The following is an 8,225-nucleotide window of genomic DNA, read 5'->3' as shown; positions in this document are numbered from 1 at the left end:
TCACTGTAAGCATAGGCCCTCTACACTTGTGGAATATAAAATACAATAATATGAGACTGGAGTGATAGCACAGTGGTAGGGCGTTTGCCTTGCACGCAGCCAGCCTGGCCGAGCCAGGTTCGATTCTTCTGCCCCTCTCAGAGAACCTGGCAAGCTACTGAGAGTATTCAATATGCCAAACACAGTAACAAGAAGTCTCACAATGGAGATGTTACTGGGCCCGTTCGAGCAAATCGATGAACAATGGGAGGACAGTGTTTAATATGAGACTGATACCCAAAGACAGTAGACACACGGGCCCAGGAAGATTGCTCCATAGATGGAAGCCTGCCTCTTGAGTTTAGAGAGAAGGCAGCTAGAATATAGAAGGGATCACTGAGTTAAAGATGGTTGGAGGGATAGCTCAGGATGAGAGATGTGTGCTGAAAGTAGATAAAGAACCAAACATGATAGCTTCTCAGTATCTATATTGCAAACCACAATGCCCAAAAGTCAAGAGAGAGTATGGGGGAAATTGTCCTCCACAGAGGCAGGGAGAGGGTTGGGGTCAGGGAGGATACTGGGACATTGGTGGTGGAAGATATGCACTGGTGGAGGGATGGGTGTTTGATCATTGTATGACTGAAACTCAAACACGAATGCTTTGTAACTGTATCTCACGGTGATTCAATTTAAAAAAAGTTTCATTTTCATCAGAAGCACCACATATGCACGCAGTATCCTTTGAATTGCTGTATGTTCAAGACTTTTTTCTTTTCAAGTGCCCATATCTGAAGAAAATCCTATGAAGATTTGAAAAAAAATTCTTGACCTGGGGCCAGAGATAAAGGCACTTGCCTTGAATGTGACTAAGGTTGTGACAGTGGTTTAGAGTCCCAGAATGCATATGATCCCCTGAGCACACCAGGTATGACCCCTGAGCATCAACATGCATACCCCCTGCAAAAAAATTTTTTGACCGATCTTAATTTCTGAATTGCCACTTATGGACAACAGAAAACCTGCATGACAACATCTCATGAAAGTCCCCTCCTCAGGTCCCCCAAGGAATGAATTCTCTGAACAACCTTGATGCACACTTTTTGATGCATCAGTCAAAATGTTGATGTTAAAGCTTGGAAGTTAGTTTTAATTGCACAGCTTTGTTCTCACAAAATACTTAGTTCAGGTCAAGACAGTCCTTTGGAACTGTCTTTGAGCCCTGACTCCTCCAGGATTTTCCTGAATGATGGGCCTCATTACTAATCACCAACTTCCTACCAGAGACAGCAGTGTCAAGGGACTTGGTGAACAGCTGACAGGCCCAAGGGTAGAGGTTAGAACAGTCTCCCTGGAACAAGAGAACCAGCCAGATGATAATGGCTCAACATCATTATCCTCCCCCAGGGTTGAGCAGGGAATAAGAAGGGTTCATGGTATGGTTCAACCAGTGGAGGTGTATTGACCAGAACTGGGGCTCCCTCAGGCTTCCTAGATGGAAATCACCTCTGTGCCCGCCTCTAACCCATAGGGCCTCTTCAGAGTTTCTTCTTACTGGGAACTGGGCTCGTTGAACTCCACAACAGCTGCTCCTGCCACCTGAGAGGCAAAAGGTCTGTGTGGACATAGTAACAGACACACATTTCCATGCAAAAATTTACACCAAGCATAATTTTCAGCACGTGACTGAAATAGGTGAACGCAAAGTACCCAAAGCTTCATAGCTTTGGGGATTTGGGTTGTCAAAATGAATTATGATTTCCCTGACTCCACAGAACATTACAACTATGTTTTGAAGAAACTAAGGGTGGAGATGGGACTTGATGAATATCTTAGCTCCCAAGAGATTAGATTTATTAATTTGCTTATTTCTTTCTCATCAATATAATTGGCTTGATCTCTTGTTTCCCAGAGTAGCTTACTATAATTACAGATCTTTGGAATGATGGATATATTAAACACAATCCTTATCAGCATGAAAACAATACTTACAAAAATATATATCCATGACAAAAAAGACACATTTGAGTTCCAAAATTCCCCAAATTGTCACTCTCTAAAGCAACCATGTGATCAATGAACAAAAAACTTGACCTTGCAGAATATCAAATACTTAAACTTCCCTACTTTCTTTTAATAAACTTCTAGACATTTACCTTGCCAGTTAGCTCACAAGAATTGATTGAGGTAGGAGTGCTACTATGACCAAGGTACCCAGAAAGATGAGGTCTCTTTGATAACAAAACCTTTATCAGTGATCTGAATAAAATGTCAGTCGCACAAATTTCTGGCAAAAAATACTTCATGCAGAGAGAAGTGGAAATGCAGAGATGCTGAAGCAGGCTCGTCCAGAAAACCCCAGGTGACCATCCCAATGGAGCACAGTTCGGTAAGGAAGAGCTGATATAATAAGAAGATACTATGGAAGTTGCAGGGACCAAGGTCATCCATTTCTTAGATCCTGGTGAAGACTTTGATTTTCAATGAATGAAGTGAGTGATCTTTGCAAGTTTGTAAAAAAGTGACATCCAATTTAAAATTCCAAGATCAGCCTGGTCATTAGAGCAATAAAAAGAAGATCGAAGAAGACAGAAGATTGAAGAGGGCAGAAGGTCGAAGTGGAGAGAAAGCTCAGAGGTTGGTGCAATGCCCCAGTTTGGGAGACATTGGTGGCTGGACCCAGGATGGGGTGAAGTTGTCAGGTTTGGGTAAGATTTTGAAACCTGGGCAGGATTTACTCTCACATCAGAGGATATAATAGGAGTTGAGGATTGTAAAAGCTCGGTGTTTGTGGGGTTGTGGGAGGAATGGGTTTATCTTTTACTAAGAGGAAAGAGAAGAAGGAAAGATTGGGGAATTCAAAACTTCCACTTTTATTTTTGCTTTAATCCATAACCCTGTCTCTACATGAAGTGTCCTTGCTTTCCTTCTTCCTTTTCTTTGATTTCTTAAAGGGTGGGCCCCCAGGGCTACTCCCAGCAGTGCTTTGCTTAGTATTCATGTAGAGGTGAGATTCACACTCAGGTCCCCCCACTCTGCCACCACACACACGCACACACACACGCACGCATGCACAAACACACACACACATGAAGCAGGCAACCCCTCACTGCTGAGCCCTGGCCCTGAACTCAGTGTCTGGTCACAGTATGTTAACTGGCCCTTGACCTCCTGGGCCTGTTCTTTGACAGATACAGCCCTCTGCCCCTAGGTAACCCCCGCATAATTATTCTGAAACTTCATACAACTGGCACACAGGACCACCTGGCCCAACATTATTTTTAGGAGCTAGTGTCATAAAAACATTAGGATTTTTCTTTTTTAAAACTTTAATACCACACATTAAGAATCATTGCTTTTATCTAAGCAATTAATTCTTGCTTTTTATTTTTCTTTATTTTGGAGTCACACACAGCTGTGCTCAGAGGTGACTCCTGGTTCTACACTAAGGAATTACTCCTGGTGAGCTCAGGGATGCCAGGGATTAAACCTGGGTCAGCTGCATGCAAGGTAAGCACCTCACCCGCTGTATTATTACTCCAGTCCCTGATTCTTATTTTCTGTGCAGGTTATCATCTGCTAAAGAGACCTTCGGGCAAGAAAGGAGAGGCCTTTGGGCAAGAAAATTTCTGCCCCTAAGGCAGGGTCAAGCTGAAAAGAAAGACGGGTCACACATGCTGGGAACCCAGCCCCCCAGTCTCTCCTCCTTCTCAGAGTTCCCAGGCATCACTGTTTTATCATATCCCATCCAGAAGGTCACGCATTCAGATGGTGATCAGAGAGAGAGGTCTCAATAATAACATTACAATCGTGTTATACACGGTTGTACATCATTTATTTTTTAAAATGTGAATCAGGGCAAAGAAAAAGGTTGCTCCTGTTAGTGCAGCCTTCCTTTCACTCTGGAGAGGACAGTGTGGAATTACTGCGCAATCCTGTTTTGGGAATGACGCAGTATCTGATTATCCCCAAGAGAAGGAGAGCTGCTGTGAAAGGCATCCATTGTGTGAATCGGCAGAAAAAAACATACTGAGGGCTGCTGACTGAGCGAACTAAGGAGAGCAGCGAAGAGGAGCCCAGACGAAACAGAGCTCTGACATTACGATTTTATTAGAGACTCCAGATGGAAAGAGACAAAGGCCAATTTAATGGCAGCATTTCCGACATCTGTAGACTACTGGGCTAGTAGGTTCGTTGTTCCTTCTTCAGCAATCACCTCCCCTGCTTAGCATCTCCCTCCCCCTGCCTCATCTCACTGGAGGAGTTGCAGAAGCTCTCATCAAAGTTATTGATTCTGCCTTGAGCAGGCAGGAAGTCGAACAAAGCCCCACTAAGAAAAAGCAGTGGCCATTGATTAGCAAGTGGGATTTCTGGGAGGAGGAAGTACTGGGATGAAACTCCTATGCTAAACTGGTCTCAGACGGGAAAAATGATCTGATATCAATCATAGACAATAACACGGTAATATAGTGGTGAACATATCACAAAGTTACTGAATGCCAGGCTCACTCTTCCATCTAATTTTCCCACAATCCTGAGAGGCATATTCAAGTAATCTCTTTTTCACAGGTGAGTAAAAGGAAAGGGATCCAGTAACCAGTCACCCACTGGTGAGTGATGGAGACGGGTCTTCAGATTGAGCCAAGCTCTGTACTTTTGTCTTCATGTTCAACCTGGCATCAAACTCTTGTTTAAATCACAATGGAATTTTCTTCAGAAGAAAGGAAAGGAAAAGAAATATTCTGAGTGACTGGTGTAGAACAGCAAGCAGGATGCAGGTTTTTGATTACCTTGATAAGACCATGCTGGAGGTAAAAGCCTGTCAAAGCAGGTTTAGGAAAGAATTAAAGAAAGGAGTTAAAGGAAAAAAATGCATAAGGCCTCTTAAAGAATTTTTCTTCAAAGGAGGCTACAGCTTCAAAGGTGAAGCAGAAAATAAATAAGATGATGAGATGAATGCATTAATGATGCACTCTTTAACTGGTAAATAAGAGCTTTACTTGGTAATTTATATGTTTTGTTTTGGAGTCACACCTAGTGGTGTTCAGGGCTGACTTATGGCTGTGATCGGGGCTAACTTCTGGTGAGAGACCATATGGAGTGCCAGGGACTAAAGACGGGTTGTCAGCATGTCAGGCACCTCATATGCCCAGATTGATTTATTTTCCTGTTTATACAATTTTCCATAAAAGTACTTAAGTTTTACAATGCTGACTTACCAACTATAGCCATCGTGTTGAACAATGTACAATTAGAACTTACTCATTTCATAACCAAATGATTGTAGGTTTTTACCAAACTTTTCCTATTTTCACCATTCCCTACAGCCCTGGCAATACACTTTTACGAGCTTGACTTTTTAAAAGAATTTCACATTAAGTGATATCATGAGACACTTCTCTTTGGCTTATTTCACTTAGCACATTCATGCTCTCCAAGTTCAAATATGCTATTGTAAATGGCACAATTGCCTTCTTAACAGCTCAATAATAGTCCGCCATGTGAATGTGTGTATATCTGTGAATCTGTGTATGTGTGTGTGCCTCATTTTTATTCACCTGTTTCCCATATCTTAGCTATTGTGGGTTATGCTGCAGTAAACCAAGGAGTGAACACTTCAGTGAGGAAAATAATTTCATTTCATTTGGATAGATATTAAGAAATGGAATTGAAGGGTCATATGGTAGTTCTATTTTGAAACTTTGCTGTGCAAATGCTTCTTTGCTTGATTTTTGCTTTTAGTGCCTTTGCTTCTGATGTCAAAAATATTATCACCCAGACCAAAGTTGAGAAGTTTATATCTATGTTTTATTCAAGGCATTTTATAGTTTTAGGTCTTAGGTCTGAATCTTTAACCCACTTTGAATTGATTTTTATGTATAGTATAAAGTTTTTGTGTTTATATTCCTAGTAATGTTCACCAAGTTTACCTCATTTTTCTACCTAGCACTGTAGCACTGTCCTCCTGTTGTTCATAGATTTGCTCGAGCGGGCCCAGTAATGTCTCCATTGTGAGACTTGTTACTGTGTTTAGCATATCGAATACGTCACAGGGAGCTTGCCAGGCTTTCCCTTGTGGGCGAGATCCTCTTGGTACCTTGCCAGGTTCTCCCAGAGGGGCGGAGGAATCGAACTGGGGTCGGCCAGGTCGGCCGCATGCAAGGCAAAAAACCCTACCTGCTGTGCTATTGCTCTAGCCCCTAATACTGTGAAAATCAATATCAACCCAAATATTTGGATTTGAGCAAAAATATTAAAACTTCCACTCAAAAACTGACAACTGTCAGGACAAAATTCAAATATACAGTCACTGATGAGAATCCAACTATATACAACCCTGGTTTCGATAATTATTTGAAAAACACTGTCAACAAGAAAATATTTTTAGTGTCACATGTGCTTATATCCAAAAGAAATGTAATTAGCAATGCAAAATCTTACCATGTGAAAGTGTCAAACTATCTCCCATTACTAATGTCCATGCAATCCAAAGCTTTAACACTGCCTACCAATGAACTTTTGGTTAGTTACTTTTGCCCCATCCCTCTCCTTTGGAGCTAAAATTGTATTGGTTTTCTACCTTTGGTGCACTGTTCTTTTGCTGAAGTATTACTTTTAAAAGTTTAAGATATTAAAATTTATGCTTATTCTCAGCCACATGCCACCCTATTTTAATTTTTGAAATCACAGTTGCTTCCAAAGTCTATTTTTTTGTTGTAAAGTTGTTATTTTCTGGACCGAAATTATGCTAGCTGGCCTAATTATTGTAGATCTAACACTGAGCTTGGTCTATTACTGCTTTGCTTTGGCTCCACTCAGGGACTGACCTAAAACCTTTTTCTCTTTTTAAATTTAGATGGTGAGAATAATGTGATTGGATCGTTGCAAAAGCTCCCTAACCCGTCTCTCTCTGCTTTCCTATTCATCCTTATGCCACAGCCTATTCCCTAGGTGCAGGCAAGTGAGTCTTTTAGTATAAGAATAATGTCTGGAGAAACAGTTCATGGATTGAAGTGTTTGCTTTGCATGTCCAACCCTGGTTCAATCTTTGGCACTGCATATGGTCCCCTGAGACCCACCAGAAGCAAACACGGAGCAGAGTCAGGTGTGGCCCTAAACAGAAAGCAAAATGATAGAAAATCATGCCAAGTCCCTCCTTTGTGAAAAACCTTCCAAGTTCTCTATTTTGCTTTTAAAAAAGAGGGGGTTGAGGGGAAATACTTACATTGGCCTCTTAGTCCTATAGTTCTATAGTTCAATTACTCACCACAAACTCAATAATCTTGCAAAAATATTTTTGGACCAAAGAAAATGCAGTCACTGAAGTATAAAAGGCATGACTGCAGTATAATTATTATTTTTCAAAAGAATAGTGTGTTTTGATCAAAGTAATGATAGCAGCATTTGGGGGTAGAGAGAGGATGGGGTTGTAAATATAAGATAAACAAGATTCAGGAGAAATGGATAGATTATTTTTGACCTGGAATTGGTAATAATTCACTTTTTGATCCTTATCAAACTGTCAAATTTTCAATTTTATATCTCCAGTAGATTATTTTTACAAGTTTTTGACCCACACCTAGCCATGCTTAGGACTTTTTTTTCTGGCAAGATTCAGGGGACCGTATGGGGTGGTGGGAGTCAAATCCAGGTTGGGTCACATGTAAGATCAGTGCCCTGCTTACTATGCTATTGCTTCAGCACCAGATTATTGTTTCTAAGTAAAAACAATCACATGAATAGAAAGCTGAAGCAATAATACAGCAGGTAGAGTGCTTGTCTTGCACACAGGCCAACCTGGATTTGATTCTCAGTACCCTATATGGTACCCACAGTGCCAACAGAAATGATTCCATAGGGCCACGGTAAGTCCTGAGTACCACCCAGATGTGATGGCCCCAACCCAAAATGATTACAAGAATGGGAGGTTGAGAAACTGAAGCAGGCAAGCAGAAAACAATGATTTTCAAGCTTTATTCCCAAGGAGAACCAAAGCAGAGCAGTGGGGGAAAGAAAAGGGAAATGGAGTCATGAATGGTTTGGTTTGGTACTTTGAGATGGGAGATATTAAAGCATGCCTTGATGATGGGTATCTGATATGAGGGGATTATCCAGTGTTCCAGAGGGAGGGGACAGCTGCTATAAAAATGCCCATAGGTAATCAAAAGGCGGTGAGACAGAATAAAAGCGAAGGGTGCTGCAAGAAAGGAACCAGGTTTAGAGGATTTTGATGATGATGATCGAAT

The sequence above is a fragment of the Sorex fumeus genome, unplaced genomic scaffold (assembly GCF_029834395.1).
Source record: "Sorex fumeus unplaced genomic scaffold, SorFum_2.1 ptg000008l, whole genome shotgun sequence".
NCBI lineage: Eukaryota > Metazoa > Chordata > Mammalia > Eulipotyphla > Soricidae > Sorex > Sorex fumeus.
Note: the sequence above shows the minus strand (reverse complement) of the source record.